Here is an 8132-nt window from a genome sequence, read left to right on the forward strand (position 1 = left end):
TAGGTAATTATTAAATATCTGAGGCTGGATTTGAACTCAGGTACTCATGACTCCAGGGCTGGTGCTCTATCCGCTGCGCCACCTAGCCGCCCCTGGGTCTGTTGACTTTTATATAAAATGGAGAGACCAGATTAATTAACTTCTAATGTCATTTTCAGCTTTAACTCCAGGATCCTAAGAGGAAATCAAAATCTTCTGGCCTTCCCTTATTGGCCACCCATAACTAGGGTCATAGATCCAGAGCTAGAATGGACCTCAAAAGCTAAGTATCTTAGTTCAACCCCCACCATCACCCCATTCTACTGATTAGGAAACTGAGATCAAAGGAGATTAAGTGACTTGTCCAAAGCTGCACTGATAGTAAACAACAGAGGTGGATTTTGAACTCAGATCTTCTGTTGCCAAGGTCAGTGTCCTTCAGGTGCTACCAATTAGAGACTACATTGACTATATCTGAGTATAACGATTGTGGTGTAGTCCCTCTTTTCTCCTTTTCCTACTCATGCCTCCAAACCATTGTCCACACCTGCCTTGCCCTGGCCTTTTTTCTCTTTATGGTAAAAATGCCAATAGAGGAGCACTATGGATTTCTGATCAATCAGGAGGAGCCTCTTCCAGTTAAATCTTCATCACATGCCATATCCTGCTAGAGAGATGACCCTAGATTCTCAGGGAAGCAAAAGCTCTAACACATCCTACAAAGATGGAAATGTCTTGTATACAGGTCCATCCATGACCTGTCTTCCTGACCAAGGACCACCCCAGATAAGCAGAGCAAGATTCAGCAAGTTGCCAGGAGGGACCTGAGAATCATCTATTACAGGGCAGACTGATGGATAAAGTACCAGCAATGCTATCAGTTTTTAAATAAGGAAGGGGTATGATTAAGATAGCACTTTCCCAGGATAGAAGTCAGCTTTATTCCAGAGTCCTTTTACTAATCAAAAAGGTCCATATGCCCTGAGCTCTAAAGACCCAACATCAACCAACATCTCTTTATCCCTTCCAAAACTCACCTTTCCTCATTAGAGGCATCTAAGTAAAGAGGAGAGAACACTGGCCTCAGGCATCAATTTAGCTATGAGACCCTGAGCAAGTCACTTACCTCTCAGGGCCTGTTTTCTCATGTGTAAAATGAGGGGGCTAGACCAGGTAATCTCTAAAGTCTCTATGCTCCTATGATCCTTCCCACCTCTGCCAGGAAGCCTTCCCAGCCTCATTCAAGCTGGAATTTATTGACTATAATTTTCCAATAGTCCAAACCCTACTTCCAATCTAGAACTAGAAACCAGCTCTTATCATATCTAAAATAAATGGGGCAGGTGAGAGAGGTGTGCCCAGGAAAGTATCAGCAATGAGTAGGGTGCAATGGATAGTGGTAGACCTGGATAGAGACAGATCCAAATACTGGATGGGTTTTCACTCTTTTTTCTTGATTTCTGCAAATATCTTGGCATTAGTTGAAATCAAATTTCAGCTTTGTGTAAGTTGGGGGGGGCGGAATGTGTGCATTGTCCTCACCCTGTAGTGGAAGGCAATGAGAAAAGACAGAAAATGTTTTGTATGACTTAAGTAATCTCTCTCCACTCTGAACTTCAGCTTTTTCTTCCATAAAATAAGAAACTGTACTGTGTCACGTTGTGGGGCATTAGCTGTGATCGCACTTAGGCTCTTGGAGGTACTGCTACATTCAGGGATACTTGGGCTCCACTTGAAATTTTGTGAGTTCATTTTATTTTTCCATTCCCCATTACTTTTCTTTGCCAGCCCTGAAAAATATGAGCTTCTCAAGCTTGATGTCTTTTCAGTTTTGCATCCCTGGTGCCCAGAATTACATCTTGAACAAAGTAGATAAAATATCATGAAACATCCTAAAGATGTAGAGCTGGAAGGCATCCTAGAGGTCATCTAATCCAATGTCCTTTCATAGAAGAGAAAACCGAGGTCCAGGGAGTGGGGCTTGCCTAAGGCCCTACAGACAAGTAGGGATCTCTGTTCCTTTGCAGTCACCTGGCTGTAGGTGAGACCCACCACTACCCTTCGTCTTCCACTCTAAACCTCCAGCCTATCCAAAGCATCAATACCTCTCCATATTTGACAGATTTCAATCTTGAACAGTCATTAATTAGATAGTGCTCTCTGGTCTTTTCTACATCCTTCTCCGTTATTGTTCCACTAGTCAACCTCTGTCCAGAAAGTTGCAGAAAATGGGCTTAGAGTTCCCTGGTTGCCTTCACCTCCATATCTCCCCAGACCAAAGAGTGACAGGTATGGAAGACAATCCACTTATATCAGTGGTTAATGGGAGATACTGGACAATATATCTCTCTACCCTTTAAGTTTCAGGGAAATTACTTGATTTCCAAGATTAAAGCCTCTCACAACCTGGTAGTACCTTTCCTTTCCAGTCTCCCCTCCATTCAAATAATGTTATTTTACATCCCTGGTACAAGTCCCATGCTTCCTCATGTCTGTGATCATCAATTTTATGGATCATTGTTGGTCAAGCCCATTCAGTAGTGTCTGAGTCTTTGGAATTCCATATGGGGTTCTCTTCGTAAAGATACTAGAGTGCTTTGCCATTTTTCCAGTGGATTAAAATGAACAGATGTTAAGTGACTGACTCAGGTCATATAGCTAGTGAGTGTCTGAAACTGAATTTGAACTCAGGCCTTTTCAATTAGAGACCCAGTGCTCTATCCACTGAGTCATCTAGCTGCCTCAATCCTGTGTATAATCCTACCCATCCTTCAAGACCCAGCTAAAATACTACCTTGAAGGTCACTGAGGCCCCTTCACTCAAGCACTTTACATTTCTATTATGCATTTATCATAATTTATGTGTGTATTATAGTTATCTCTAAATGTAACACATCCCCCTCACCCTCTACAGAGACCTTCTTGAGGTACAGAACTCATTTTCATTAATTCAGCACTATATTAGAACCTGTGGGAGATAGAAAAGTAGTAGTGATAGTAGCAGAAATGGGAGGAAGAAGAGTGGGAGGAGAGGGAGGAATGCAGCAGCAGCAGCAGCAGCAAGCAGCTTACATTTATTTAGTACTTATGTGTACCATAATGGTAATAATAAGGATGATAATTGTGTTTACTTTCTCTGGGCCAAGCACTATATACATATAATCTCATTTGATTCTCACAATCACCCTAGGAAGTAGATGCTATTATTATTTCCTTTTTACAGCTCAGGAAACTGAGGTTAAGTGATCTGCTCAGGGTCACCTATCTGGTGTATATTATATATGTATATCTGAGGCCACATTTGAACTTGGGCAGGCCTGGCCCTCTATCTTCCACACCACTTAAATCTGGGAAGTGAGACATGACTACGAAGAGGTTCAGATTTTAAAGGAAATGAGAGCACTCCAACCTCTGCTCCATATGGCTTAGATATTGACTGACATACACACTGCCTGTGCCTCTAAACTGGCTCTTCCTCTACTCTTAGATGCTACTCAAAGCTTACCTGGGCCAGGTAAGCTTCATCCATAATCCCTATTTCCTCTAGCATCAACTCCCTAACCTTCTCCTGCCACAGTTCTCTGGAATTCACAGAATTCTAAGAAGTCCTCTAAGAGGGACCAGTCATGCCTCTGGTCCTGTGTCCCATTGTTGATAAGAAAGAAGCGCGATCCATGGAATATTGCTTTTTAGTCACCTGAGTTAGCAGTATGGAATTATCTCCCACTCAAGTCACTATAGATTCCAGATGATTTTTTTTTTTTTGCCAGATACTGGTTAGTTTTATTTGCGTTTAAGGAACAATCTACTTCTGGCAAGTTTTGTTCCCATTCAAAACCAAAGAATCAAATAAGCCCTGAACCAACCTGGAACTTGAATCCTCTGAGTACTGTCTTACAACCACTGTACTAAATAGCCCAGATCCCAAACCTCGCAAAGTCCTTATTCATCCATGTGTGTCTTGTAGTTGGGAATTATCTGTATGACAAATATTTAACTGTGGGGCTGTTCCTTATAGATCTGAAGTCATCCATCTTGGTAACGTCATTTCTGGCAACAAACCACAAAAAACAAAGCAGGGCCACAGGTGTGGCTAATGTAGTCATAGATATAGGTAGACTGTAGGGAAATGAGGGAAGAGTTTAAAGTCCTAGAGTGATCAAGGCTTTATCCTGAACCTACTTACTTTGCTGTCCTGGGTTCTATACAGTCAACAGTCATCATCATCAAGATATATAGAGGAAAGATGAGGGGTCAGGAGAAAAAAGAACCCTGGAAACTTTCTGCTTAGGAAGATAGGGCCTGGAGATTAATTTTTGGATTCATATTTTAGAAATTTCAATTAAATTCCAAAAGTATTTATTAAGTATTTACTATGTATAAGGAGGCATTGTCCTAGGCACTGAAGATACAAAAACAGTCTCTGTCCTCAAGGAATTTATATTCTTCTGAGAACTAAGGAACCCTTTAGAGAGTTTTGAATCCAATAGATTCATTTTACAAATGAGAAAACTGAGGTGCAGAGAGAGGAAATGATTTAATTGCCCAAAATCGGACAGTGAGCCAACCTAGAAAAATTTCCTGGAGAAAAGGGGCATTCCAGGAGTTATAAACTGAGGATAAGGGAATTTTAACAGAAAAGACAAAGCCTAGGTGAAGCTAAGCACAGGACAAGTATGACAGAAGGCAATGATCAGGGACAAGAGAGGAAAAGAAAAGCCTTTTGAATCAAGAAAAGCATTCTGCATAGCTTAAAACACTAGATAAATGCTAAGCTGTTATTGACAATTCAACAAGCACTGATTAAAAACAAGAAAAGCTCTATACTAACTAAGCACTGGAGATGGGAGCTAAGTGGTACAGTGGATAGAGCACAGAACCTAGAGTCAGGGAGACTGATCTGAGTTCAAATCTGGCCTCGTATACTTAGTAACTGTATGACCTTGAGCAAGTCATGTATCCATTTTCCTCAGTTTTTCCTTCTGTAAAATAAGTCGGAGAAGAAAATGGCAATGCCAGTATCTTTGTCAAGAAAAACAAATGGGGTCACGAAGAGTCAGACACGATTAACAAGACTCCAGACACACAATGTGCCAAAAACAAAATAGCCTCAGTCCTCAAAGACCTAAGGGTCCACCTACTCAAGTGAGAAAACTGGAGAAGGAATAGTGTCCATGAATAAGGAAGTAATGGTAGCAATATATTCTTCCATGGTCAAATGACATTTAGAGTTATCCAAAGGAGAGCAACCCAGACAGTACAAGGTGCTTCAAGATCTGGCCATGTGACGTAACTAAAAATGTATGGTCCTGAGAAGAAAATTTTGAGGCAGAGAAGGGATGGGCAAATGAGAGCTGCCTTCAAGTATGTAGATTAACAGGGTCAGGGAACCTCCAGCTGTTGAGCAATATTTGGTGTGGCATTGACAAGGAATCACAGTAGGGACATGAAATTCAATAAACCTAGCAGGTTTTTAGGGTTTAATTATATATCCCAGAAATGAGGTTATTCAAATGGCCTTGGCAGAAAAAAGGCTCCTCACCTGATCAGAAGATTCAACTTCTTGGTCCCTTGGTGCAGAGCCACAAGCAATGGGTAAAAGTTGCAAAAAGGCAAATTTAGAGTTGATGTAAGAGAAAAACTTCCCAACATTTAGAGTGATCCCAAAGTGGAATGGCCTATCCCAGGGACAGCAGACTTTCCCCATTCCTTTATCCCCAAAGTTTTCAAGCTAAGGTTGAAAGAACCACTTGTGACCCCTTTCATTTCTGAAACTGTCCAAGAGGGGCAGTGAAGGAGACAAATGAAACATCAGACTGTGTGCTCTAGGAAAATTTGAGAAAGATTAATATTATTAAGAAATCTGATTTTTTTTTCAAGGTGTAAAGAGAGAGAAAACAACTCTGAGCTGATCCACCACCTGGAAATGAACAGAACACAAGGAAACAAGGTAACTTGAATAGATCGCATAATCACACAACCTTGACAACGCTGGCATGAGACAGGCATGAGATGGCATATGAAGGATTTAACAAAAAACTGGAGTCAGCCAGGACTCACCCAGGAATCATCCCGGCCATCTGTGATATGTACAAGGGCAGTGGGACTGGATTCCATGACTCAAGTCCACTTAAGAGTTGTAAGCAAGGGCCAAAGAAAACTTTGATGCACTGTTGGCTTCTCCGGCCAGGGCTGAGGACAGAAAATCAAGGCTTCCGGAATTCAGAACTTGAAGGGATATCACCCAAGGCCCAGAAAAGGGGAAGTGACTTGCCCCAAGTCATGCAGAGCTCGGATTTGAATCCAGTTCTTCTACCTCCAACTCCATCTCCATACAGTTCACATTCAGCTGTACCACACTGCCTAATTCAAGCTGAATGACCAAGGCATTTTAGAAGACCTGAGTTCTAATAGTCACTAACATTAACTCTCTGTGTAACCCTGAGCAAATCATTTCACTTTCCTAATTTGTTTCCTCATTTGTAAAATGACACTGGACTAGATGCCTCAGAGGCTCCTTCCAATTCTAATAGAATCTACTGTCCCAGGGGACAGCTAGGTGGCTCAGTGGATAGAACACCAGTCCTGTAGGCAGGAAGGCCCGAGTTCAAAATGGGTCTCAGATACATAATTACCTAGCTGTGTGACCTTGGTTTCAAATTCCCTCCCTCCTTCCCATCCCCTTCTTCACTCAATAAAAGTAAAATGTTAATTATACATGTGAAAACATGCAAACCACATGGATTAAGAGAATTTCTACTTCCTTGCCTTTTGCTGACCTTCTTTCTGCCAAACTGCTGAAAGCCTTCTCTAATATGCAAATATATAGAGAAATCTGGCAGTTAGTCTTGGTCTTGATCACCTTAGGAGTCTTCTCTGGCCCCTCCTGCTGAGTAGTACTACATCTTATGTCAAATAACCTCAAGGTATAGAAATGATGTCTCAATCAGGGCCATGAAGAAACAGCAACTGCAGAGAAAATAAAACACTTTCCACATTGCTGCCTTTTCAATGCCCCAGTGATGACAGGATAGGGAGAAGAGGCCTAAAGGAAGTTATTTAATTCCTCCCCCCCCAAAAAAAAAGGTTCCAAAGGGGCAAATTCAGGCTCAATGTCAGGGAAAACATGATAACAATTGGGAATAGGCCATCTTTGAAGTGGTAGGGTCCCCCTCTCTCATAGTTTCCGAGTAAGTCAAAAGAATAGCTCTCAGGGGGATGGCTTACTAAATAATTGCCAAAATCCCTTCCAAATGACAGATTCTGGGATTCTGAGATTAATAGGAAAACTTAGCTCCTGGTAAACTCTTTCCCCATTATTCCTTGAACTTTCTGCTAAATAGCAATAAAAATGGCAATACCCTTTGATCCAGCAATACCATTACTGGGTCTATACCCTGAAGAGATCATGAAAAAAGGTAAAAACATCAATTGTACAAAAATATTCATAATAACTCTGTAGTGGTAAAGAATTGGAAATTGAATGAATGTCCATCATTGGGGAATGGCTGACCGAATTGTGGTATATGTACATTATGGAATACTATTGTTCTATTAGAAACCAGGAGGGATGGAAATTCAGGGAAGCCTGGAGGGATTTGCACGAACTGATGATGAGCAAGATGAGCAGAACCAGAACACTGTACACCCTAACAGCAACATGGGGGCGATGATCAACATTAATGGACTTGCTCATTTCTTCAGTGTAACAATCAGGGACAGTTTTAGGGTATCTGTGATGGAGAATACCATCTATATCCAGAGAAAGAATTGTGGAGCTTAAACAAAGACCAAAGACTATTACCTTTAATTTTTTTTTAAAAAGGTATCTTATTATGCAATTTTGTTATGTCTTATATTTTATTTTTTCCTTAAGGATGTGATTTCTCTCTCAACACATTCAATTTTGATCAATGTATAACATGAAAACAATGTAAAGACTAACAGACTGCCTTCTGTGGGGGGAGGGAACCAAGATTGGGGGGGAAATTGTAAAATTCAAAAAACAAATTAATCAATAGCAGGGTGAACCCTGAGTCTGGATTTCTCTTGGGTCATAGGCAAAACCTTAGACAGCCATGGATAAAATCCCACAAGATAGCATGAAGTAATGGGAAGGACACTGGCTTTGTAGTCAGAGGATCTCGATTTGA

Source organism: Macrotis lagotis, chromosome 5 (genome assembly GCF_037893015.1).
Source record: "Macrotis lagotis isolate mMagLag1 chromosome 5, bilby.v1.9.chrom.fasta, whole genome shotgun sequence".
NCBI classification, from domain to species: Eukaryota; Metazoa; Chordata; class Mammalia; order Peramelemorphia; family Peramelidae; genus Macrotis; species Macrotis lagotis.